The sequence below is a fragment of the Anarhichas minor genome, unplaced genomic scaffold (genome assembly GCF_050575085.1).
Source record: "Anarhichas minor isolate MPS153535 unplaced genomic scaffold, ASM5057508v1 ptg000055l, whole genome shotgun sequence".
NCBI classification, from domain to species: Eukaryota; Metazoa; Chordata; class Actinopteri; order Perciformes; family Anarhichadidae; genus Anarhichas; species Anarhichas minor.
This window is the reverse complement of record NW_027466501.1, coordinates 6,119,087-6,146,671: the sequence shown is the minus strand read 5'-3', so window position 1 is coordinate 6,146,671 and position 27,585 is coordinate 6,119,087. Positions and strand designations below refer to the sequence as shown.

Sequence of the window (27,585 nt, the reverse complement as noted above, 5' to 3'; positions counted from 1 at the left end):
ATTGTTTGTCATTAAAATGTCTGTTAAAAAGCTTGCTATTGCCCAGCCGTTTTCATTATTCATACTGCTAAACATTTATTCACAAATATGACTAAATGACACGCAGCCAGAGCAACAGGACCACGATCACCACACTGCTCAAGACCATCAATACTTATCACCATCTTCACAAAGCAGACATTCCTGTCCTCTCTCCAACAGTAGAATGAATGTGTTGAGTGATAGAAAGACTTATTTACAGTACTGGAGAAAAGTGTGTTTGCAGCACAGTCAGTTACTTCAAGTTGGCAATGAATGTTTAGTCTTTGTGAGGTTTCCATCTGACGTGACCTGCTACACTGTAGTGAATGACATGCAACAGAGGCCCCCAGCCGCACTCACACCGTGCAACTAGCGTGTCCATAAACAACCCATTGGCTGTTGCTTCAACCTGAATGAGAGGACAGCCAATCACAAAACTGGCCCCGCTTGTTTATATGGTCAAATTAAAGTGGGAAAATGTGAAATAAAACCACTTTGGATTAAGGACATTTTAAATCAAATTAAAGCTGCGAGCAGCGATGAACGGGCCCTCGCAATCTGCAGCGCGTCAGGGGTGCCGGCGGGACTCCGGCCTGCGCGTCCGAGAACGTCCGCGACCGTCGGACCGTCGGTCTGACCGTCAGACCGACAGACCGTCGGTCTGCGAGCGAGACATTTTTAATCCCGCGTGGACCGCCTGATGCTGGAAATGATGCTTTGCAAATAGTCTGATGCTTCCTGTAGCCGCTCCCTGGCACTACAGAACACGTGCATTATGTAGCTCTATATCAAGTGTAAAAACGCAGATTTCCTTTGGCCAGCAGGTGGCGCTGTGAGTATTAGGGGAAATTAGCTTGTAGACATCCTCAGGCCATGAGTTTTATCAAGCATGAGAAGTTTGGGACCGTTTGGAACAAGTCCAGCTGAGTTACATCAGCTTTTTTCATGGGGAATCACATAAAGTAGCCACCTGCTACGGCTAAGCCATTCCGTCAAACATAAAGCTTTTGATAACTTTTAATCACAATGGTCTTGACATTCTACTGACCAAATTTGAAGAGGATCAGACAAATTCCCTAAGAGAAGTTCGTTAAAGTATAGCGACTAGAAATAGGCCAAAATCGATTGAAAAATGACACAAACATCAAAATGGCCGACTTCCGGTAGGGTTTAGAGCACGGCCCCAAGAGACTTATATTTAAGTCTCCATAGGATACATCGGCCTGTCAAGTTTCATACATGTAGCTCAAACGCAGCGCTGGGGCTGCTCTTTTGAAATCTTGTAGGGGGCGCTAATCGAGGCAATTTAAAACGGTCAAACCAAAAACCCATATACACTATGTCTTCCTATGACCTATGACACATGTACAAAGTTCCATGAGTTTTTGAGCATCTTAACCCACTAAACCATCAGCTTCCTTTTTCATGGCGAACGATGCGTCGTCACGGCAACAGCGTTCAACGAAAACGCACAATATTCTTGGCGATTTATCATCAATTTCTTAAGGCTATCCTTACCAAATTTGAGAGTCATCAGATCACCTGGCTAGGAGGAATAAATAAAAGTATAAAATATGACATTTCCTTTAGCCAGTAGGTGGCGCTATGAGTTATTGCATTTTTTTCAATTGAAGTATGTTTAGGCTTGAAGTAACATCATGCATAAGAAGTTTTGTGCGGATTGGATAATGTACCTTGGAGTTATAACAACTTCTTTTTCATAAACAATGAGCCAAAATGGCCACCACGCCACGTCATGGTTCTTCGATGAAAACTCTCGATTTTGATAACTTTTAATCACAAAGGTCTTAAGAGCATCCTGACCAAAGTAGAAGTTGATCGCTTAAAATTTCTAGGAGGAGTTTGTTAAAGTGCGAAGGCTGAAATCTGCAAAAAGTGCCAAAAAGCACAACTTCGAGGGTTTACTGTAGCGCCCCCTAGTTGTTGAATGCAAAATAAATATCAGGGTATGTTAGAGGATGCAATGTGCACATATGCTGAAAATCTGGTAATTTTAGGACAAACGGTTGAGAAGTTATATGTATTGATATTAAGCCACGCCCCTAAGAAGTTTATTGGTACATATCTTGTAAACGAAAAGAGATATCAAAAAGCTTTTAATAACTTTTGATGACGTAGATCCAGTAATGATCCACAGCAAATTTGGTAGTAATGGGACTAAGCATGTAGAAGGAGTTCGCAGAAATGTGTTTTACACTAAATTCAATATGGCGCAAAATCTAAGGAGGCGCAGCTTAGGGGTCTGATTGGCTTTTTTGTAGCTCTAGCTCAAGTGGACATGTGTGTCAAATTTCAAGTCAATCGGACATACTGGCCGAGGGGCGTCGCCGGTCCGACTTGTAGAGGGCGCTAGAGAGCCATTGCTTAACACAGAAAGATGCATTCTTTTTCAGATGGCTATATTCACCAGGCCTGACAAGTCCCCAAAATTTGGTGAGTTTTCATGCATGGCAAGTCCTCCAACCATGCATATGTTTACCCAAACGGGTACAATATCAATAGGGCCTTCGCGGCCCGACGTCGGTAGCTCGGGCCCTAATAATAACGGATGCCTACAATATCAATAGGGCCTTCGCAGGCCCGACGTTGTCGGTTGCTCGGGCCCTAATAAAATGCCCTGCACTAAACTCCATTACTGTGAAAGAGAGCAGTGTGAAATAATATTCATAGTAATGATGGATATGAAGGAAAAAGGGTTAGGGTTAGGAAATTAGTGTTTGGTAGATTATTTCTCTGTTGTAACAATGCTTCTTGGAAATAAATTGTATACCGTTGGAAAGCCTTGTTTATTTACCTTTTAAACGGTGGCCGATTTGTAAGGATCATGCATTTCTGGGATGAGCAGCTGAGTATGTGGGTTGCGCCCATGAAAAATTTGCCAAATCTTCTCTGCCTTCTCTGTTCTTGAGATGGCATTCCACTCCTCAAGCAGGATTTGTAGCAAGTCAGCCAACGTGGTTGTGTTGGTCACTCTAGCACGAACAGCTGGTCCCACAAGTGTTCACTTGGGTTGAGGTCAGGACTGCTGGCAGGCCATTCCATCCTGTCTACTCCCACATTCTGGAGGTAGTCTCTGATAAACCGCTCTGTGGGGGCGAGCGTCTTCATCTTAGAGGATGGAGTTCGGTCCCAGACTGTGGAGAAATGGGATTGCCACTGGTTGCAGAACAACACAACCACGTTGGCTGACTTGCCACAAATCCTGCTTGAGGAGTGGAATGCCATCCCACAGCAGTGTGTGAGCAGGCTGGTGACCAGCATGAGGAGGAGGAGCCAGGCTGTTGTGGCTGTGTATGGTTCTTCCACACGCTACTGAGGCTCCTGTTTGTTAAATGAATAAATTGTAAAATTGCCAATATGTCTCGTTTCTTCCTTGTTACTGATAGACTTCAATCATCCAATCCACCAAACAACACCAAAGAGTCGATAGCAACAGCAGAATAAGCTGTTTGGCATTGGCAGAGAAGATTTGGCAAATTGTTCATGGGCGCAACCCACATACTCAGCTGTGCTGCTCATCCCACAAATGCATGTTCCTTACAAATGGGGCACCGTTTGAAAGGTGAATAAACAGGCTTTCCAACGGTATAACATTCATTGCCAAGAAGCATTGTTACAACAGAGAAATAATCTACCAAACACTAATTTCCGAACTTTTTGTTCGATGTTTATATAAATATGTCCTTTGGTGAGATGCTTTTTACCCCAAGTTAAGTTTTTTTCAATTAGGTAAAATAAAAAGTACTTCTGGGTAGTGCTGGCCGGTATGATGTTATGGTATACTGGACATAATTTCACATATGATATTAAATTTCATATACCGCCTTTATTTAGAATGGCCGTGGACGGCCCAGCGGCCTGGACAATTCCTCTGCATCCAGAGACGACCCTATTACCTGCGTACCCTTCTCACAGATGAACTTTGTAACACATCAGTTCATAACCCACAACTACCTCTTTAACAGGGTAAAACACCATGGCTGAATATGTACTGAATTTCATACTAAGCACCTTTAAAAATGCGATGAGACGGCAACTCAACTTCACCAAGTGGTTTGCAAAGAACAAAGAGGACTCAACACTGACTTTTAAAAATGATTTAAGAAAGAATAACAATGATAAGATACTTTTAAACCTTTGTAGGAACTTTCTTCTCAAACATATGCACTACTTTACTCTATCTGACAATGTAACTGTCATATGTTTTCATCAAGATCTCACTCCAGCCAGGTAACCAAAGTTGGCAACCTTGTATTAGACATTCAAATGAAAGCAATGAAATCGTCTTTTCGACTACAAATGTTTTTTGGATTCATGGGGAAATTTGAAGAAATAAGTACCACTAGTATTCTTGATCTCCTCTGTCAGACAACATCCGGTTATGCTAAGAAACATCAGCACACACAGATGGATTTGTCCATGTCTGTTTGTAGAGCCTCTCCCCTGCATCCTCTGCTTAAGAGGAACCGTTTGATCAAGGCACAGATCCCGCTGGTTTCTCTGTTCCCTGGAGATATACTGAAGCTTTGTGGTTTGGAACAAATGTTAAAAACAAATATAAAGACCAGGCCAAACAACCTTTGATCAATTCAAACATTAATGATCATGACCCTCCTCCCTTTTCCTCTGTTATTTAGTCTCGGAACATGGGACAAATGTATAATACAATGTAATCCAATCCCTGTCCAACAACACAATGTACCACAATATCAAAAATAGCACAGCTGAACCTCTGAGTGTCTCTAGACTAAATAGAACATCACAAGCTTTGTACATTTTATTGCAGTGCAGGGCCAAGCAGGTAGTTTGGATTTATTTGGTGATTTTAAGATCTCTGTCTCTGAGACTTCTGCCATCAAACCTATACAATGGGGGTGAATGGATTTTTGTTTGTGAAGCTCACAGCACGACATGATCGTTGAAAGATAGAAGCCATTTTTTTGTATTTATACAAAGGCCTCTTCTTTTCATGCTGGATGCCAAAAACAATCCATTTAAAAACAGACTTCAGACCCTCAGAGCTGCAGACTTGGGAATTAAGTCAGACTTTGGACACAAACTGAGACATTGAGGGTCAATATCCTGTCTTCCTTGACACCTGCATTAAAATTCTAGGTGGCCTTAAAACTGAGACCTGAACCTGGGCCATAACTATCTTTAAAACCTGATCAGATTGAACCCATCTGCCAAGTTTGAGACCCAACGCTCTATTTTAGTTTTACAGACACAGCCACCTTGAACTTCCCCTCCCTCTGTGATGAGGCCCAGACCTATCCATGGCAGATCCTAGCTGGTATCTTAACCATGTCCTTGGCTCCAAGGAGATCCTCCGGGGTGACCTAATCACAGCCTGTGCTTCATGCGCGGAGGTGTTCGCGGCACCTGGTCCTGTTAACCTTAACTATAGGCATGCGCATTCAGAGCTTTTTAGACATGACCATCACAAAAAGTGAAACTGATAGAAGCACTATTAACAGATCTGAGGATTTTACAAAGAAGGCCAATTTAGAAACACAAGGTCTTAAAAATCTAATTTGAGTATATATAAATAATGAGTAACCAATTACATCTGTAATCAGTGAGTAATCCACTGAAACATTTTGTTTAGTCAATGAATCACAGTTGGAGATGAATACATGTTAAGGTTTACTGACAGTGACAGTAAACCTTAGTTCAGTGGCAGACTGAGCTAATTACTGCATTAGTACTCTGAAGCCATCAGGAAAAACTCACTATACAGTTTAATAGTGATCCGGCACTCACAGCCCAATCCAAGTGTTGTGAACATACAAATCTGTAGAGCTTTCAATGACACATTAAATTCATGCGGAAATGTATCCAATGATCAGTTTTCATGATTCATTCTTTAGGCTGTCGAGGTCACATGCCATGTGAGGGACCAAGAACAAGAGAACATCTTGAAACATCACTCAGGACAGACCATGTGGGTTTTTCATGTCCATAGCACAGAATGTACATTAAATAGTAAATTACTCAGGTAAACAGATCTTATTGCTGGGGTTGCATGGGACTTTCACACAATGCATTCCCTGTATGGAGAGTCCATCTGTTATTCCAGCCTCTAACTGTGCTGTTATATTAAAACATGCCAATTTTTAAAGAGAGGGAAATGAGTTTCCCCTCAGCTGGTACCGTGTATTATACCCGCCAGCCCCCATTCAAAACAACGCTAACATGCATGTTAGATGTAATAAGCCCACGCAGAGCACCGTGGGACATGAACCTTGGCCAGTGTTCAGGGTTAGCCATGTTAACTGGCTGTAGCTGTTGGACTGCGGTGCAGCTCTCCGTTACCCTTCTGTCCAAATTCAAAATGATCTCATTTGTTTACCCACCATGTGGCCTGCTTACTCTCGGGCCCAGGTGCGTCTAGCTGCCTTACAGGCCTCACTTCACACATTTGCATTCAAACTACACTGCTTTTAATCACATTCATCACCACTCATTGCTATTAAAGTGTCTGTCTTTATCAGTTAAATCCAGCAGACAACACTGAACCACCTGGGAGTTTACTTAATGTGTCCATTTGTCTCCTTAAACATAACATGATGACGTTCATTTCCCTTGGTACTGAGCAGTCTCACTGCTCGCTGAGCATCTACGAGAGACGATCACACAGAAGACATTTCAACATTTCAGCCCGGACAAACAACCAACTCAAGGCAAATGAGTGATTTCATATTTGTAGTAGAGGTAGGGACACATAAGAATCTCCATTCCTATCCTGTATGATTCAGAATGTTGTGGAATATTTCTTATGACTAGTCGGGAGAAGAAAGTGAAGGTTTTCAATCAATGTAAAATAAACAGAGTTTTGATGAACGATCAAAGTTTGTAAAGTCAATTTATTTGCTTGCAAGCAAAGAGAACAGTCTCACAGACACATTGCAGTGATCTGTAAGAGTGGTCTGCCTAACAGTCACAATGCATGGACATTTATGCTCAGACAGCTTCCTGTTATCTGCTTAGCTAACAAGAATACACAAAGAACACAGCTAAAGGCAGGTCATCCTTCGAGCCTTAGTATACTTCATTTAAGACAGTCAGGAAGGCGCTTTATCTCCTGTTTACAAATCCCTTTGTTCACAGTTTGCCTTACAATAAACCGTTTAAACACACAGCAGATGCTTCCTTTGAAGCCACTGTGACATTGTTAAAATGACCATTGCAGAGACAGAATAGACATTCTTTACCCTCACACATCATATATGCATGCAAAGGTTTACGCCTTTACAACTTCAGATAATGCGTCATAAAGGAAGTTAAAAGTATTTCAAACAGAGGATCTCTGTTAGTCAAGGCCTCTCTGTGTCTCTGTCTTACGAAGAAGAAAGAAACAGTGCACAATTCAACAGATAACAAGACACCTGGATACTAAACTAATTAAAGTCATCTACTGAAACTACAGTTTGGTGTCTGCACTTTTAGGACTTACATTCTTTAAACCTTCACATGAGACTATGACATATTTTCCCATTACAAGAATCATACAGGATAACATACACGAAGTCCTGCACTTGTACAGCTTTTTAGATCACAACTGTGTAGCAGAGAGGCAAGGCAGAACTAACCGTTAACGTTCACTGTTTTAAATTAAAAAAAGTGACATACACACATTTCTGTCTTTTCTTGTTCGGTCCGAAAAAAAATTGTATTCTTGATTTAATGGATAGAAACAGGGGGACTATTTTCAGGGTCCAATGAAATGCAAAATTAGTTTTGGCTTCTGAATTTAATCATTAAACCAAGAATCTGAATCAAAAGATTCCCACCACAAATGTTTTGTTTGAGTAGAAATGAAATGGAGCACAAAGCACTTCTCAAATATGAAATAATGAATACCGTCACCCTCACATAGGTGTCCATTCAGTAAATGTTCCATAATGCCTTATTAAGACGTGATGGGAGCAGGACAGAGGCACATTGCTTGTACCATATTTGGCAGAAGGGAGCAGTGGCACTGCTGGTGAACAGCTGGGAGATAAAAAGTAATGACATCCAGTAGGGCTGTGGAGGGTTCTACTTATTAGCAGAGGAGCCTTCTGCATGCTGCCTGCTGAATCTTCAGCCTCCTATTTTTCAGCTGCATCATTGTACTCAGAGAACACAGCAAAACAGGCTACACCCTTTCACAAGCCCAATCTCGTGCCATGATCCTGAACTAACTGTAAAGGACAGGAGGCTGATGGAAAAGGAGGACAGAGCAGCGAGGCATGTGGCCTGTTTCTGCTTAGTGCCGAACACTAGTGAAGTCAACTTCCTCTACCGAAGTCCAGTGTGAGCAACACTGTGGCTGACCGAGCGCTCGGCAACCACAAAGAAGCCGTGCTCATGGGGTCACTCAAATCTGACCAGGAGGCACTGAAATGGGATTATAACAGATTAGAGTGACATGTAGTTCACATGTAGTAGACTCAATATTCTAGTGCAGAGGTCTTCAACAGGGCGTCCGCGGAGGTACTACAGGGGGTCCGCGAAATGTTTGGATGATTAGACAATTTTTTTTTTTTTTTATATATTTTTTTTTTCCAAACATGAATGTTTCCATTATTGTAATAGTTCAGTATTGTATGCAAGATAACAGGTATGTTTATGCATGGCAGTGGCACTAATAGGCCATCACTCATTTTCATGTCCACATTCATGTTTAAAATGAAAACATCAGTGTGAATAGCTTGTATGATGATTATCATGCAATTGACAGACAATGTTGATATTGGCATTGGTGTCAGTTGACAAGGTGTTTTTATAAATGGCAGTGGCACGGCCTCCCTACTCATTGTACCTTGCACATGTTTAAAATAAAGACATGAGTATATGAACCTGTGTATTATTTGAATAGCTTAGTATTGAATGCACAATAAAGAGGTATGTTTATACTTGGCACTAGGCCCAGTTTAATATAAAACACAATTTTATACAATATATATAGTCGGGGGTCCCTGCTCCATTTCTCTATCAGTTTGGGGGTCCTTGGCCTAAAAAACGTTGAAGACCCCTGTTCTAGTGTGTTCTCAGGGCTCTCACAGGCTGCATCACTGATGCAGTTGAAAAAAAGACGTATATGCATATGTAAGTATATGTAAAGTTTTGCTGGATGTTTTGAAGATGAATATCCAGCAAAACTTTACATATACTTATTGTTTGAGAAGAAAATAGTTTTTAGAGACTGATTTGAGCAGAACAAAGAGGAGTCTGACTGACTGTCCAACAGCCCAAACAGTACTACTAACATGGGTACAGTACTCAAAACCATTTAATCACTTACCCAACATTAAACTACTACGTTTTCTGACCGACTAATGCGGTTTTAATGAACGTCATGACGTCATCGACGTTCAGGGTCGGTCTTGATGTTCCACGGAAATTCAAGATGGCTATAATAAGAATAATACATTTTATTTATAGAGCGCTTTTCAGAATACTCAAAGACACTTTACATTAAAATCATCAACACTATCCTCTGCTAAACAAAACTAATTGGTAAGTAACGTAGCAAAACTCCCAATTAATTTACGAAAAACAGAGAGAACCCAGATTATCAGATAAATATGTGTTTTGCGTTCTTTAAATTGCATTCTAACAATCGTGGACTTGGATGACCGCGACCAAAGCTGTATGTGAGGGCAGTTTAGCGTGATTTTGTTAGCTTGATTAAAAGTAATGTAACGCTAACGTTTTGCCAGTAGCTATAACCCGTTAACAATCCGTTGTCAGTGGAAAGAATTTTGTTTGTGGTGCTGCTGCTTATAACAAGCGCTCTGGGTTGGTGAGTGAAGTTTATGAGACTTCAGTTATCTTTTGTCAGGCGTAGGCACAATAAGGCTAAAGTTAGCTTAACTGAATTTAGCTGGCGAACGTGGCTGACGATCGCTCGCCTCGTATTCGTAGGAGAAAAGTGAGCTTCAAAGAAATCTCGTTGAGATGTCTTCTGAAATACTCTTTGTGGTTTTACATTTCATTTTATTAGCCATGTACCCAAGGGTTCCCCCAGCCCTTTGAATTGGCTACTGCCTTTTATTAATTTAAGGAACATTTTTTCACCGTGGTCATGAAACAGCAAGTTTTTGATGTGTTGCATTCAAAAGTGTGTCACACATCTACAATTAGCTGCCAGTTCAAATAGGTACACCAAGCCAGAACTAATGTAGTCCAAAACAGTCCTGTACTAACATTATAATGGTTAATAAGGTTATACTGTTCTTAAACTCTTTCAGAGAGGTGTTGATTCCACTGCAATAAGAATTTTTACTAATAGACATTTTATTTTGTCCACCTCATAGATGAGGTCATCTATTGATAAGTACAGACACCTTTCTGTATAATACAAAGCTGTTGTTTTTTTATCGTCATTGTGCAACAGGGTTGCACAACGAAATGCAGATTGCAGTCCCATTTTGCAATACAGTTTCAATACTGTTCAACACCACAAACGATTAGGTCCAAAATTACCATGAAGTTGAATCAACACCTCTTTGAAATAACAGCTGAAAATGACTATTATCTATTACTATTACCGATACAATAACTTCTTTTATTATCATTATTATTCTACTATATTCACTGCTGCTGTTATTAGTAGTCCTAATTTTTGCATCATTATTCTGCTTACTACTCTCATATTAATCATTTATATCATATGCATTAAATATGTTGTAACTCTGTTATGTTGTTCATTCTGTACACATGACATCTATCACACTCCATCCTGAGAGAGGATCCTCCTCTGGTGCTCTCTCTAAGGTCTCTTCCTCTTTTCTCTCCGTTAAAGGTTTTTGGGGAGTTCTTCCTGTTCTGACGTGAGGGTCGAAGGTCAGAGGATGTTGCATGTGTACAGATTGTAAAGCCCTCTGAGGCAAATTTGTGATTTTGGGCTATACAAAATAAATTGAAAAATGATAACCTTCATGAATATAGTATTTATTGCATATTAGTTTCAGCTAGGTGTACCTAATATACTGGCAACCAGGTGTATTTTGGAGAGCAATTATAACGGAATCGCTCACGACATTAAACCTTGCCCTTATTGCATCAGTGCACTGTGGTTTTACATGGCTATTATTTAGTAAACTAATCATACATTGTGTTCATTGGTTGTGTACACATGTAGGACTATAGAGTGTGCTGCCAAATGCATTTCAGTGTGTTCCAAATCAGCTGAATCAGCAGAAAGCAGCTATTGTATTGGTGTTCCACATAAATAGTAAAACATTATATTTAAAAAAAAAAAATCAGCATTTCATTGTGACTTTTTGTTGGATAGAATTTAAAATTGTTTGTTAAATCACTTCTTGCAGGAGCGGCTGTGAGTGAGGCTATCACCCTCTCTCTCACTCGCTATAACGTTAAGCACATAACCTATGCACTCAGATATTCCTTTAAGGAGTTTGCTTACAAATTTGGAAATTTGAAACAAATAAAGAAAATAGAAACATCTTAATACATTTGTGAAGTTAAAATAGTAAAACTTTGCTGGGCTTATGAATTAGTGTGGGGTTGAACCCCTGCAGTGTGTTCCAAATCCCTTAGATGTTTATGTTGAGGGTCAGAGTAAGCTTCCATTTGTGTAACTTTGACTTGGCTTTTAGATCAGTGCAGCTGCATGGATGAATTGTCTTTAGAACTACTAGACTCTTTGGTGCCTGATGGGCTGGACAAATATTTGTATAATGATTATTATTCTTTATTCTAGGAACGATGATGAATAAAATAGCTTTCGTGCCCTCCCAGTGTGTCTGCGCGAGGAAGACTGCATCCTTCAAGACCTACAATGTAAGTTCTCAGTGCAGTAACAGAAATGTCAATATCAATCACTACAACGTTAACACAAGATATTGTACGGGAAACTTGAATATGTCCTCCAACATTTTACAGATTCAAATAGATTACGATATAATAGAAATTGGCAGTCGTGTGGAGGTTCACTATTGATGTTTAGTCTGAGCATCAAACCCACATGCAATTACTGGGAGGCAGTGGTGGGCCGTCAGGGTCAGCAAAGCCTTCTCTGCTGGCCTAAACAGAATCACAAAGTTACAGCTATTTTATAATTTAATAATTTTTCATAATTACACTACATGTATTCTAATTATTTGTTATATGTTCGGCGTATTCTTTGACGTGCCAGAGCCTTCTACCTGGCCTAGCCAAGTACGTCAGCATCAACGTGTGGCGTGATTTATCAGTGGGCTAGCGTGACTGTTATGAAGCTAGCTAGCAGAACTTAGAAGTAGTAATAAGAGTTCAAGTTGAAAGATATGTAAGAAGTTATGACATTGACATGACATTTTTAGCGTTTAGCTTGATGTAGCTTTGTTTTTTTAACACTCAATGGCTGAAGGAGAAGAAAAGGATTTCTGGAGGACAATTCAAGAAAAGCTGGACATCAGCCTTGACCCAGCCAGGAAAAGGATTTGTGCGCCACGTCCAGCAACTACGAACGATATTCCTGGCTGACAGCCTCAGAGAAGCGTTGCACATGTTATGGCTGGGAATGCGTTTTTATTTGCGACTGAGCATCTTGGTGTTTGGAGCTGTTTGGAGCTACGCTACGCTAACCTGAGGTGGCTAACCAAGGCAGCAACACGACACCATAGCACAACAGAACACTTACAAGCTACGGTGCTTTTGAAAACTTTAGCTGAGACCCGAGTGGATCTACAACTCAACGAACACGTTCACAGGAGGACCTCTGGCTGGAACTGAACCGCACCGATGTTCTGTACAACCGCGTCATTAAACTCTTTGTTAACAAAGAAAGGAGGATGGACTTCGTCTTTAAGTGAAAAAATCTACTGATTTATCTTGTTAGAAGACAGAATATTTTTTGGTTGACATCACTTCACCTGAATGAACTGAATTTAAGCTGCAGGGCAAAGACAATTCAGTTAGTTATTTTTCTAAAATTAAGTACTTCATTTCAAGGTAAACATTTTTCAAAAGCTTTTTGTTATGTAATTTATTCTTAAATGCATCCTTTATTTTACTTGAAATGATACGAAATTATTAGATTATGTATTTATAATTCATCCAGTTAAATTTGAAAACTGACAATAAATATTGTTGAGATATTATTCAACATAACTTTCTTTAGTTGTTGACTACATACAGACGTTGATATTACTGTTGGCTACAACATATATGGAACTAAATCATAGCACAGGTTCAACATTATTGTGATGTTCCAGACCTTTGATGAGGACATTCTCTCTAACTGGACCTCGTTGAATTATAATTGAATTCCCCTGTTCTATACTATCCCTTTAAGAGTGTGGAGAGCACAAATGAGCATACAGTATATGACTTGCAACCTTGCATCTGGAATTATTCTCATAATTGTAATATTTGTATTCTGCAGCGGGAAGATGAGCCAGATAGTGCTGATAGTGCTGTGACTCTCCTCCCTGTGGTCATGACAACGCTAGTGGAGCGGCCCACTTCAGCCCCGACAGCATTTCTGTTGGAGCCGAGGATGAAACTGTTGTGAGTCATTTCCCCCGCCTGGCTGTTTTTAGCCTTGTCCATAGACTATCCAAAGAAAGTCATTCACACATGCGCCTTTATTCAGAACATACTGATGCGTCTTCATGAGAGCCGACCACCAGAACCGTGCCTACTGAATCTGACTAATGACTTGTTCAGAGAGTGAACAAAGCTAGAAGTTTGAATGCACATTGCATCAATAGTGCATCCACATATAAGCTTCTGTCAAGCTCAGTAACACTGCTTGTGTGCCAGTTAAAGTAACTACAGTATATTCAGCCATATAGTTTACAAGTGTCAGATGTAGTTGTTACTAATTAAGTTATTTTTTGACAAAGTTACACTGTAAAAGTTTAAAGGAATGTGAAAACTGTTTCGTCATCAAGTGTGTGTTGCAATGAATGCCAGTGGTTACCCAGCGTCCATAGATCCACTTAAAGCACCTTAGAACGGTTTATCCATGTGTTTCCTACAAGGTTACAGAGATGTACTGCTGTGGATCACCTAAAACAGAGGAAATCTATATCTGTCAAAGTGTAGAGTAAAATATGTTTAGCTGCTGCCCCGTTCACAGCAGTACGTAGCTTTGCTCCTGTGCTGGTACTCTTGTCCGTTTCTCCTAACTTCTGGAGGTAACACACCGATATGTAGAAGTACCTGATACGACCTCACTTCTAAACATCACCACTATGCCTTTTAAGACAAAGAACTCTCATTGAGGAATCTGAACGAGGTCATGTTTGGCATTATGCCTAAAAAATGCTTTCCAGAAGAAATTCACTTTCAGTGACATTTTATGTTGTTTCTCTAAAATGTAGATACAAACTGTATATTTTGTTTTGCTCCGATTATGACTCTTAATGCCTTTGAAAGGGCCTGCTGTTGTATTACTTAATTAACAAAAACGGATTGTGACCATGGAGTTGTATTCATATTTGTGAGCATTACTAAGTGAAAAAGTGACATCGTGTTCATTTTGAGTTGATGAGGTGTAATTCTGTTGAGTCGGCACAAACTCCTCTGTTGAGTAGACTTCCCCAAGGCTTTAAGTTGTGCACAAGTGAATTCATTGAGCTAAGAAACTGGTCAGTGCAAGTTAATATAATTATAATAAATATCATTTTTAACTTAATGTTAAAAATATTACCATTACTTAAATATTCAGTTTCCACTCATTTTGAGTCCTGTGAACTTGTTGGGTTTTACCTTGTGGGTGTATTCCTGCCACCCAACACGATACTGATCGGTTTAAAGAAATACAAACAAGCCAGAGCGTTTATTCCGCTGTACCACAAGGACAGTGTGAAGCCACAGCGCTGTGGTCTGGCTATTAGAGAATACATAACTTTAGTAAGTTGCAAATGTTGGAAGCAGAACCAAATTTGATACAAGAAAAGATTAGAAAGTAGGGCTGTGCAACAGTATAGATACAGCTTACTATCGCAAACCTTTTTGAAATGATAGTGTATCAATATGTCTGCAACTACTATCGATACATAAAAAAAATCTGTTTTAAACTCAACTTACGCTGCTCTTATATCAACAATCTTATGTGAATGCGTGGATTGACCTTTAACCCGGCTTTGGCCATTTTCACACAGTAGTACTGAGAGCATCAGAGCGTTGGTTTTCTTCACCTACTCTCCTTGGCAATGCAGGACATGGGCGTAAAGTGGGGGGGCCAAGGGCCCTACGGACCCAACATCATCTGCCTCATCGGACTCAAACAACATCATTTCTGTTGACAATCAATTTCATGACATGTTAAGAAATGATCAATGTGTATTCATGTGTACCTTGTATAATACCTTGTATATCAATATACTATTATATACCTAAATGACCATTGCAACCCAGCCCTTGTGATGATACCCCTCTTTAAATAAATCAAGGTATTGTACTTCCTTTCTTATGCTGACCCACGAAGGGAACATACCAAAACCTCAGCTCTAGGTTTATTAATGTAATGCCACCTGTAGGCCTCATATTGAAAACACAAGACAAGACGAGAAATCTACATGACAAGTCCAAATTCCTGGGACCACAGAAATATCTAGATGAGCATTACCAGGGTCTCAGCAGGCCTCAAGAGGTCAGAAAGGGTGTCAAGCAACTCTTCCTATGAAAGCAAGAAATCTGAGTGAATGGTTGTACAGTGTGTCATTTAAATAGTTGGAAGCCAAAAGTGTTTATACCTGTTCCAAAACGGCACACTTTAAGGCGGGGCAAAAAGCCCGCTGTCACAGAGAGGGCCCACGATGGGAATACCGTTGCACATATTCAGACACTCAGTCAGTAGTTGTGTGAACAATGAAGAGAACACCCTGCCTGCGTCTCTCTCAGCTCTGAAGTGGGAGTGCTTATTGTTTGTGTCACGTTGTCAGTCCATAACTCAAAGATATTCAGTTTAGTGCCACATATGAAATTAATCAGTGACTGAAGAAGAGGGAACCAGGGAACGTTTGACCCTTTGGCCTGAAGATTCAATGGATTATCAACACAGTTGCAGATTCATTTTCTGTTGGGGGATTTTGCCTCTTGCTTGGAAACATGATAATTATACAAATACATTTTTTCTGACCTTTGAGTAAATGCAGCACAATTACTATTGTATTTATCCATTCTCTGTTGATTGATGAGTTTGCATAAATAAACATATGTGGTGTGTATAACGTTGCAAGGTGAAGACTAGCTCTAGTTTGGTGTGTGGATATGGACAAAATGCATTGATTGCGTCATGCTAATCCAGTGTTTTTGTAAATAGCATCAGTGCGAATCAGCATGTATCAATCTGTCTGAAACTGAAGTTATGCCTAAATTCAATGCTTTCCCTCCATCCATCCATTATCTTTAACCGCTTATCCTGTTCAGCTGATCCCAGCTGACATTGGGTGAAGGCAACATTCACCTGGACAGGTTGCCAGACTATCACAGGGCTGACACCTAGAGACAGACAACCATTCACGCTCACATTCACAGTAGTCAATCAACCTCTTTGGACTGTGGGAGGAAGCCGGAGAACCCTCAGGGAACCCACACTGACACGGGGAGAACACACACTCCACACAGAAGGGCCATGCAGTGCGGGAATCGAACCCTGGTCCCTCTTGCTGTGAGGCTGCGACAGTGTTCAGCCTCAATGTGTAAAATCATTCTAACATAAGTCAGGATGCCGATCAGTACAGCTAGATGATCAGAATGCATGGTTGTATTCTGTGTTTGCCGCTGTTTAAATGAAATGACTCCAAGGCTCTGTAAGGTGCAATACATCCAGTGAGGGACATGCTATCACACAGTCCAAAATAACTCCAGGAAAGGGCTTGTTTAGCAACTTTTCTCTACTGGATCAGCACACAGTGTGAAGGACAACAAACACAGTCTGAAGTTTGTTGTATTATTTCTTCCAATTTTAGTCCAAAGACTAAAAAAAGCCAGTGCCTACATCTAAGATATCAAACAAGTGACTCGTGGATCTCGCCTGGCTGTCTGTAGAGGTCAAATGTTCCATCAGCTTCATCACTCATACGGTGGTTTGGGAGTGTGGCCGTATCTACAGTGGAGGCATTAACTTCCACAATATCTCCAGTAACTACATGGTGATGAGTGCACCACCTGAATGTGGCTGTTTAATGCCACCACAGATCCCCTGAGAGTCAGCCTCCACGCTCATTAAGGAAGACGGACAGACACAATACTGACGCACGATGTCTCCAGGGACACATGGAGACATTGACTGTCTTCTTATTGACTCATAGGTGGAGGAGTCTGTATCTAAATGCTGAATTCTCTGAGGCGAGGTGAAGTTGCTCAACATGCATCCAACACATGCATGTTCTAGAGACCTTTTCCAATCAAGATAACATCAAGTACCAGGTCAGAGCTTGCTTTCTGTGATGCGTTGCTTGAAATGTGTTGTGACTCTGGTGTACAAACTGAGAATGAAGTCGAAGGCCTTCAAAGTGGAATGTCACCAATGCCGTTTCTTAGTTCCTAAAAACATTTGAGTTATTCCATTTGACAGCAGCAATAGATGGCTTTAATTGTAGTTCAAAGAATACACGTTTGATGTCAGCGATAGTGCTGCAGTTAAGAACATCAACGCACACACTGATCAGTGATTCTCTGCTCGTCTCTTTTGTAATCATGTAAATGTTTTTTTAAATGGTCAGATCAAACAATCTCAAGACATCACCTTGAGCTCTCGCACATTGTGGTGGTATTGTCAATATTTCCTGACATGTCATAGACCAAAATGATTAATCAATGAATTGACGAAATATCATCAATAACAACAGTAGCCATTGGTAGCAGCCCTACTCTGGGACCTTGCGGTTTATATCTGGCATTTTGTGTGACATTTTGAGGCTAAAGGCTTAATTGAATAATTCATGACTGGTGAATCACCATTAGTTGCTGCCCTTTGATGAAGTTTGTAACACTCAAGTGTGTCTTTCTGCCTCAGTTGTAAGACCAGTCCACTCCGGGTCAGGAACCACTGGATCTTAGATCAACCCAACCAGTGAAAATCATACTTCATCTTGAAATGTTGTGATTTCCATTAAATGTTCCTTTCTGGCCTGAGAAATCAGGAAATTTCTTCCTCACTGCCTTACATGAAGTATTTTACAACCCATTGGACAGTATGAATACATAGAAGGTCACAAAGCTGAAACAGGGCTCCTCTTTGCTCCTCTTTGCTCACAGGAAGTGGACGTTCAGAGATACAGGCTTTTCATTGGGACAGCAGTGAAATACAAAACCAGTTAACTCAAAAGAAAAGCAATGGTCATTGTTCCTCTGTGTAGTTGAAATCAAGTCATTTTCATACTGGAGTGGTCCAGGCAAAAATAATGTGGTCAAAAGGAAAACATAAAGAAACCATAACATACAATAACTATGGACAGTAACAATATGAATGTTTTATATAAATGTAGTTTGATATAGCTTACTGCTTAGGGTGTATACATATATCTTAACTTCAAATTAAAGCGGGGTTAGCAATGCTGCCACACGGTGCCATTCCCGCTGTTCACTGCGTTTCTGTGCGCAACTGTTGCCTTCCGACGCGCTCCGTGTAACGTACGGCTGTTGATGCGCCCGCGAGCTCAGGAACAGCACGCGCAAGGACCAGACAGGGACACCAATTAGCATACTTATAAAAGACAAAGGAGGACGAGTTTTGCGCCGTCTTTCCAGATTTCTAGAAGACAACGAGTCGCACGGCTTCTAAACTCAAACTCGGGTTGTGAACCCATGTGCTGCCCCCCCCCCTCCTACATTTGGGGTTTGGGGGGATTAAAGGACCGCGTTACCCAGGTTGAGCCTGATGTTACTGCTGTATCGCTGCCTGAACTCTAGACATAAAGAAACAAATAGAGAGGCTTTCATCGAAGTCAAACACAAGGTATCAGGTTATAATAACAAGTGAAAATCACACATTTCGTGCTACAAATGTCGCGGTTTAAAGCCGAATGAGGGTCTGCTGGTCAGACGTGAATAACTGCGGATTCACTCACCTGATGCAGAGGCTTTAAACTGCTGCTTTTAGAATGCCTTCATTAAATACTGCCCTGGTAATGAAGATAACGGTGCTGCTTCAAACAGAGACTGGCGTCTATAGGTCATTCATATCAGTTCTGCTGGTGCTAAACGAGACGGTGGTCCGCCGCTGACTGGTTCCATGTAGTTGGATCTTTATCGGGATGTTTATCCTCAGCTGGTAGCCTCGTCCGTCAGCAGCAACATCTGAGTCGTTATCTTTCCTTCAACAATCTCAGACAGATTTGCGGTGTCTGCTTCGCCACACAGCAGCTTCGCTCTCCTCGCAATCCATGAACAGCAGCGGGTCTGGATTACTGTAACCTGCGGCAGGCAGCGACACACTGTCGGGGAGGAGAAACGGAACGCGGCGGCCTCGACAGCAGGAGCACGGAGACCCAGTCGGGGCTCTGCTGAAGCTCAGTTAGCCCAAATTCCTTCTTGGTGTCTAGTCAAATATATATCCCTTCCACTGAGGCAGTCCAGTATCGTCCTGCTTGTGTCTGAGTTTTCGGCCTCAACACAGCAGCTTTCTTCCCGACAAGCATCCATCGTCCAATCACAGCGCTGCATTCAGAGAGGGGACGGAGAACAACAAGGACTGGATTATAGCGGACTGGAGTCTGGACTTGACCAGGACTGGTGGAAATAGAAATACCGTAGATAAGGAGTTGGACGGACATTCCCATTCAAATCAAGTGCACATGGGACAAGTTTGCCTCCTTTTTGCCAAAAACCTCCTTAGCTTTATTCAACAAACCTACTTAGTTAGGTTTAAAAATGATCATGATTCAGGTTCAAATTAACTCTTTTCTGGCAAAAAGACCTGAAGGCAAACTTCTCCCATGTTCAAATCAACGTAGCAGGATGGTCAGAGTCGTGGACATTTTGATATGTACCTTTGCCATTGCGACCATTGTAGCGGGCTAACTTGCATATAAACTAAATCAGCTTACGGCAAGTAGAACACTCACTGAGATGAGGTTTTAACGACTAAAGCGAACATTACGAAACGCAGAGAGCCAGAGGTAATGAGAAAATGTAACAACTTAATGCTTCATCCTAACACTCTTGTCACAGCGCAGGAAAGCACATTCCTATCGCCAGCTGAGTGACAACTTTGTCCGGTTCATTTTCTGTAACCAGTGCCTAATATCAACTGAAGTAAACTGAAAACGTCTTCACCAATCTAATGATGCTCCACATTTAGAAAAGACCTTCACCAATTTCATAACATGAGTATGTAAAAAGAATCTTTACAAATTTGACGACACACGCCACGTTTAGAAAACAGAAATTAAATCAACAGCACCGGCAACATGTAGAAAACGTCTTCACCAATATGACGACATAAGCCACATTTAGAAAACATGTTAAATAATTCAATAACTTGCAAAGCATTTAGTAAACATCTTTAGTAATTTCAAGACACAAGCCACATTTAGAAAAAATATTTTCCAATATCATAACATGAGTCGCATGTAAACAGCATCTTCACCAATTTGACACCACGCCCCACATAAACCTCTTTGAATACAACAAACAAAAAGAAGAGGTTAAGAAGAGGCAGGCAACTCAAAGTAACTATGGACTCAACGACCTGTCTCCAAAAGAAATCATGCAAGGACGTAAAGAACTATTTCCAATTCGAAAACTCATCAGAAAGAAGGCAAAAAGCAATAATATCAGTGGACAAATTATACATAAATGGACAGTTGTACCAAGATAAGGACGTAACCCCCTGGCTCTTCTAGACCCCCCACATCCCCTCTCTCTTCCTTTGCATTTCAAAAGGCTTCAGTTTTGACTATGGGCCACCCAGTATGAAATTATACTTACGGCACCTGACCTCACTATCCGCCGATGCAGCACGATGAACCCTGCAACCAGGCTGGTGCTGCCGGTGGATGGGACCCCACATGACTGTGCCCAAGCAACAGACACCTTCAGCACGTGATGATTTGTACAACCAGCCAATCACCGCAGATCTCACCTTGTTTGTGGATGGCTCATGCTTTAAAGATGAGACAGGTAACCACGAGGGTTACAATGTTGTGCAATTGCATAGAGATAACACCTTCACAGAAGTACAAGCTACTAAGGTAGCTCAACCATGTTAAGCACAGCTTGCTGAAATCAAAGTCTTAATGGCTGCATGTAAATTGGCACAGGGAAAGTGCCTTAATGTGTATACAGATTCAGCATATGCATATGATGTTTTGTCATGTGCATGGAAACATAGGGCTTCCTCAGAGCAGACAGCACTCCTGTAACTCATGGGCAAGCTTTCGCTGTGGCTCAGAGGATAGAGCGGGTTGGGTTCGATCCCCGGCTACTCTTGTCCATGTAGATGTGTCCTTGGGCAAGACACTTAACCCCAAATTGCTCCTGAAGGCTGTGATTGGGTGTAAAGGATTAGTTAGTTCTGATGGGCAGGTGGCACCTTGCATGATAGCCCCTGCCATAAGTGTATGAATGTGTGAATGACACGTACTGTTAATGCGCTTTGAGTGGTCGCTATACAAGTACAAGCCCATTTACCATTTACACAGACATGCACACATATGACCCCCATAGTAAGTATATATATACCACCACCCCCTTCTCTCTATCAATAACTATCAAGTATTCATTATTATACTCAATGACAAATGTGACACAAATTTTGTTACGCTTTTTTTTTTTTTTTTTACTGACTTACTTTGTTGCTTGTGTTTTTGTGCCTATGCTTTGTCTGTTCTGTGTCTGCAGGTCCTGCTGTGCCATACACACACCTTTTAATATGTATACATTATTTTTCAGCCTATAATAACCAGATCAACATGTCATCCATCCACATGTTCACTCCTATCCACATGATTGACTGTTTACACCTGACACACGCGATCCTGGATCCCCTGTCCTCTGTCACTCTTCCTCTATGTTCATTCATCAGCCAGATGACCTCACCAGCTCCCCCTATGGGCTCAGCGATCCACCATCTGCAGCACCTGAGTTTCCCATACAGACGGTTACATCAGTGAGGCCACCACCCCGGTCCCTTTGTCATCACAATGGAGTGAACTTGACCAACCTCCGTTCATTCAGCCGTGCCTCCAAAGTGGCTGGAAACTGCTTGAAGATTAAAATGGCCTTAGCTAATGTCAGATCACTGACCAACAAGACATTCATTTTAAATGACTTTCTTAATTCCCACGAGTTGGATGTTCTGTGTCTGACAGAAACCTGGCTTAAAGACGAACCCAGTGCCTTCTCAGAGCTTGTCCCTTCTGACTGTGGATACATTAACTCTCCCAGGCTGACTGGTAGAGGTGGTGGGCTTGCCACAGTCTTTAGGAGCTGTCTCTGTTGCCGCCAGGTTAAAATGGATCCATTCTCCAGCTTTGAGCTTCAACTCTTTGAGTTTCCACAGTCCACCAGAACTTTATGTGCACTTGTCTATCGGCCTCCGAAACCCAATGGTGTTTTTATCCTGGAGTTTTCTGAATTATTAGCTGAAATCTTCCCAAAATATGATAGTATTTAATTTTTTGGTGATTTTAATATTCATGTGTGTTGTTCTTTTAAGCCAATGGTGAATGACTTTTTAAACCTGATTGACTCTTTTAATCTTGAGCAGCTAGTCTCTGGTCCCACTCATGAACATGGTCATACATTGGACCTTGTTTTATCTTTTGGTATTTCTGTAAACATCAGTGAAATTTGTGAAGCAACGTTCTCGGACCACAAGCCTGTCATCTTTGAAGCGGTTACTGCTGGCAGAGACACTCCCCCACCTGTCCCTGTTCGCTGCTCTCATTTTATCACCACGAGCACCGCACAACAGTTTTTAAGTGCTTTCAGAGACACGCCACTGTTTTTAACTAATGATATCACCCAGGGGGCGTTTCTAGGATTCAAAGACAGGGGGGGCTTAGCCCCAAGGTGCGTGGCATGTTTGCGCGCACAGCGCGCAGCAATTTCTTTTGGGGCCCATTTGGGGCCGCGGATATCCATTGTTTTAGACAGTTCATAGATTGGTTCAATCAGAAAGAGTGTGATTTTGCACTGTAGTTTTGCTTGCATTCAGTATATGATAACACAAGAGACAGAATTTCAGGGTCATAGTGAAATTTCACAACACAAATATGAACTTTTCTCAAATAAAGAGAGAGAAATAATTTTCCTGCTTGTAAAGGAAAGACGGATAAACTAGCTTTCATATCCGCGTCACTCCCAAATCCTGATTCTTAAAGCGACCGCACACAATGGATGGAGAATGGACCTGACAGTGTCAACCTTTGAGTTGTTTACTTGTTTTATTATGAGCAGAAGGGAATAAGATTTTGATCAACATTTACATCTATTTTGTTGTCCGTGTAGGTTTTACATACCAGTGATATTTTATGCTCATTTGGACACTATCACTGAGATAAAGATGAACTAGTTCAGTGTCAAATATACCATTCAATGGGGAAAAAAAACATCAGCCTCCCCAAAATCCTAGTGCCCGGGGTTTATCTCATTAAGTATGATGTTAGGCTATTGGATTGTAATTTGAAGGGGGAGAAAACATACAACCCAGAACGCACGCACATACAGTGGGGCAAAAAAGTATTTAGTCAGCCACCAATTGAGCAAGTTCTCCCACTTAAAAACATGAGAGATGCCTGTAATTTTCATCATAGGTACACTTCAACTATGAGAGACAGAATGGGGGGAAAGAATCCAGGAAATCACATTGTAGGATTTTTAATGAATTAATTGGTAAATTCCTCGGTAAAATAAGTATTTGGTCACCTACAAACAAGCAAGATTTCTGGCTCTCACAGACCTGTAACTTCTTCTTTAAGAGGCTCCTCTGTCCTCCACTCGTTACCTGTATTAATGGCACCTGTTTGAACTCGTTATCAGTATAAAAGACACCTGTCCACAACCTCAAACAGTCACACTCCAAACTCCACTATGGCCAAGACCAAAGAGCTGTCAAAGGACACCAGAAACAAAATTGTAGACCTGCACCAGGCTGGGAAGACTGAATCTGCAATAGGTAAGCAGCTTGGTGTGAAGAAATCAACTGTGGGAGCAATTATTAGAAAATGGAAGACATACAAGACCACTGATAGTCTCCCTCGATCTGGGGCTCCACGCAAGATCTCACCCCGTGGGGTCAAAATGATCACAAGAACGGTTAACAAAAATCCCAGAACCACACGGGGGGACCTAGTCAATGACCTGCAGAGAGCTGGGACCAAAGTAACAAAGGCCACCATCAGTAACACACTACGCCGCCAGGGACTCAAATCCTGCAGTGCCAGACGTGTCCCCCTGCTTAAGCCAGTACATGTCCAGGCCCGTCTGAAGTTTGCTAGAGAGCATTTGGATGATCCAGAAGAGGATTGGGAGAATGTCATATGGTCAGATGAAACCAAAATAGAACTTTTTGGTAAAAACTCAACTCGTCGTGTTTGGAGGAGAAAGAATGCCGAGTTGCATCCAAAGAACACCATACCTACTGTGAAGCATGGGGGTGGAAACATCATGCTTTGGGGCTGTTTTTCTGCAAGGGGACCAGGACGACTGATCCATGTAAAGGAAAGAATGAATGGGGCCATGTATCGTGAGATTTTGAGTGGAAACCTCCTTCCATCAGCAAGGGCATTGAAGATGAAACGTGGCTGGGTCTTTCAGCATGACAATGATCCCAAACACACCGCCCGGGCAACGAAGGAGTGGCTTCGTAAGAAGCATTTCAAGGTCCTGGAGTGGCCTAGCCAGTCTCCAGATCTCAACCCCATAGAAAATCTGTGGAGGGAGTTGAAAGTCCGTGTTGCCCAGCGACAGCCCCAAAACATCACTGCTCTAGAGGAGATCTGCATGGAGGAATGGGCCAAAATACCAGCAACAGTGTGTGAAAAGCTTGTGAAGACTTACAGAAAACGTTTGACCTCTGTCATTGCCAACAAAGGGTATATAACAAAGTATTGAGATGAACTTTTGTTATTGACCAAATACTTATTTTCCACCATAATTTGCAAATAAATTCTTTAAAAATCAGACAATGTGATTTTCTGGATTTTTTTTTTCTCATTTTGTCTCTCATAGTTGAGGTATACCTATGATGAAAATTACAGGCCTCCCTCATCTTTTTAAGTGGGAGAACTTGCACAATTGGTGGCTGACTAAATACTTTTTTGCCCCACTGTATGTAGCCTGTTAGAGTTATAAATAACTTGTCCATGTAAGAAACAACAGTTTAATTTAATAACATCACCAAAAAAAAAAGCCAATAATGCCAAATTATTTGGGGGGGCTGAAGAATAGGCCTAACGACGCCCCTGATATCACCCAATTGCACTTTCCTCCAGAGGATCTTTTACCAAAATTTAACTCCACCTGCCATACAATTCTTGACAGTGTCGCCCCCCTGAGGTCATACTGCCCCAAACTGAAGCCTCAACCCTGGTTCAATGAAGCCACTCGGGCACTCAGGCAAAAGTGCAGGAGGGCTGAGACAAAATGGAAGAAAGACAAGCTCCATGTGTCCTTTGAAATCTTAAGGAACTCTCTCACTAACTACCAGGATGCAGTTAAGTCAGCTAGAAATAGCTACTTCTCTGACTTAATTGCAAATCACTGCCACAGGCCAACAATTCTCTTTAAGATTATTAACTCTGTTATCAACCCCCCGATCCCGACATGTTTAAGCATGTAACCGACACCTTTCTTAGGTTCTTCCAGGACAAAATCTCAAAACTTAGGTCTGGTGTTACATCCCACTACATTGATCCAAGTAACTCTCCCACTTTTTCCCTCCCAGCTCTCACTACAATTGTTGATCAACTAAAAACTACAATGTGCCACTCTGACATCATCCCCTCAGGTCTCAGGTTTTTGTTGAAATTGGACCATGTATACCGTCAATCATAAACAGCTGTCTGTTTTCTGGTTCAGTTCCAGTCTATTTTAAACATGCAACAGTAATTCCTCTCATCAAGAAACTGTAACCCTCTGACCCATCAAATTACAGACCAATATCCACCTTGCCTTTTCTGTCAAAAATCTTTGAGAATGTTTTATTTCAACAGCTTCAATCTTTTATCAGCTTGAACGGCATCTGTGATGTTTTTCAATCTGGTTTCAGAATGTCTCACAGCACTGAATCTGCCCTTTTAAAAGTTTTTAGCGACCTTTTAATCATTGCTGATGCTGGAGATCCCGCCATTTTGCTTTTACTTGATCTCTCTGCTGCTTTTGACACTGTGGACCACAACATTTTAATCTCCCGACTTGAGCACTCCGTCGGCATCCGAGGTACTGCCCTACAATGTTTTAAGTCCTACCTGACCGACAGATCATTCTCTGTCAACATGGGCAACTGCTCCTCTCAACAGGCTCCCCTGACCTGTGGTGTACCACAGGGGTCCATTTTGGGTCCACTACTGTTCTCACTCTACATGCTGCCTCTTGGATCCATTTTCCAGAAACATAACATTTCTTATCACCTCTATGCCGACGACATTCAAATATACCTTCCCCTTAAACCTGGAACTGCCTCAACAAATTCTTTAATGTGCTGCCTGGCAGATGTCAAAAGCTGTCTCTCGCTAAATTTTCAATGCCTCAATGAAGGTAAAACAGAGATGATGGTAATAAATCCCTCTCACATTTCAGCTGCTATACCGGACAATCCCTCATTGTGTCTTGGCCCCATGGCAACCCACTGCAAATTCCATGTAAAAAATCTGGGTGTGATCTTGGACTCATCTTTTATATTGGACTTCCAAGTTGCGTCCGTGGTCAAAGTCAGCTTCTTTCAGCTAAGACTCTTAGCTAAAGTCAAACCCTTTCTATCCTCAAAATACCTGGAGAAAGTTATTCATGCTTTTATCACCTCCAGGCTGTAATTCTTTGTATGCTGGAATCGGCAAAAAACTTCTATCACGCCTTCAGTTGGTGCAGAACTCTGCAGCTAGACTTTTAACTGGTACACGCAGGCGTGAACACATTTCACCCATCTTAAAATCCCTTCATTGGCTGCCTGTAGAGTACAGAATTAATTAAAAAATTTTGTTATTTGTTTTTAAGTGTTTAAATGGCGCCGCCCCAGTCTATCTGTCTGACCTGCTGCAGCCCTATACCCCACCTCGCTCACTAAGATCTCTCGGCCAACAGCTTTTAGTTGTTCCAAAAACAAAAATGACAACCCGGGCCGACCGGTCCTTCTCTGTTGCTGCCCCTCAGCTCTGGAACAACCTTCCCCTTCATGTTAGGTTGTCATCCACCTTACCAATGTTTAACAGTCGTTTAAAAACCTATTTCTTTACACTGGCCTATCACCTTTGATCTTAACATGGCACTTTTGTGTGATTTGTGTCAGTTTGTCTTAATTGTAATGTTACTTTGTGTTATTAATCCAGTCTTTGTTTGTATGACTGCTTATCTACTGTATGTGCAGCACTTTGGGCAACCATTGTTGTATTTTAAAAGTGCTATACAAACACATTTTGATTGATTGATTGA

General features: G+C 41.4%; 1 protein-coding gene across 1 annotated transcript in view; it reads right to left on the bottom strand.

The window, feature by feature from the left end:
• Positions 1-19,722, bottom strand: part of large1 (LARGE xylosyl- and glucuronyltransferase 1) — a 139,994-nt gene extending 120,272 nt beyond the window's left edge. The window contains exon 1 of the mRNA XM_076076049.1: positions 19,062-19,722. The gene's annotated coding sequence lies outside the window, so the exon portion shown is untranslated. The remainder of the gene's footprint in view (positions 1-19,061) is intronic.
• Positions 19,723-27,585: the final 7,863 nt, after the last annotated feature.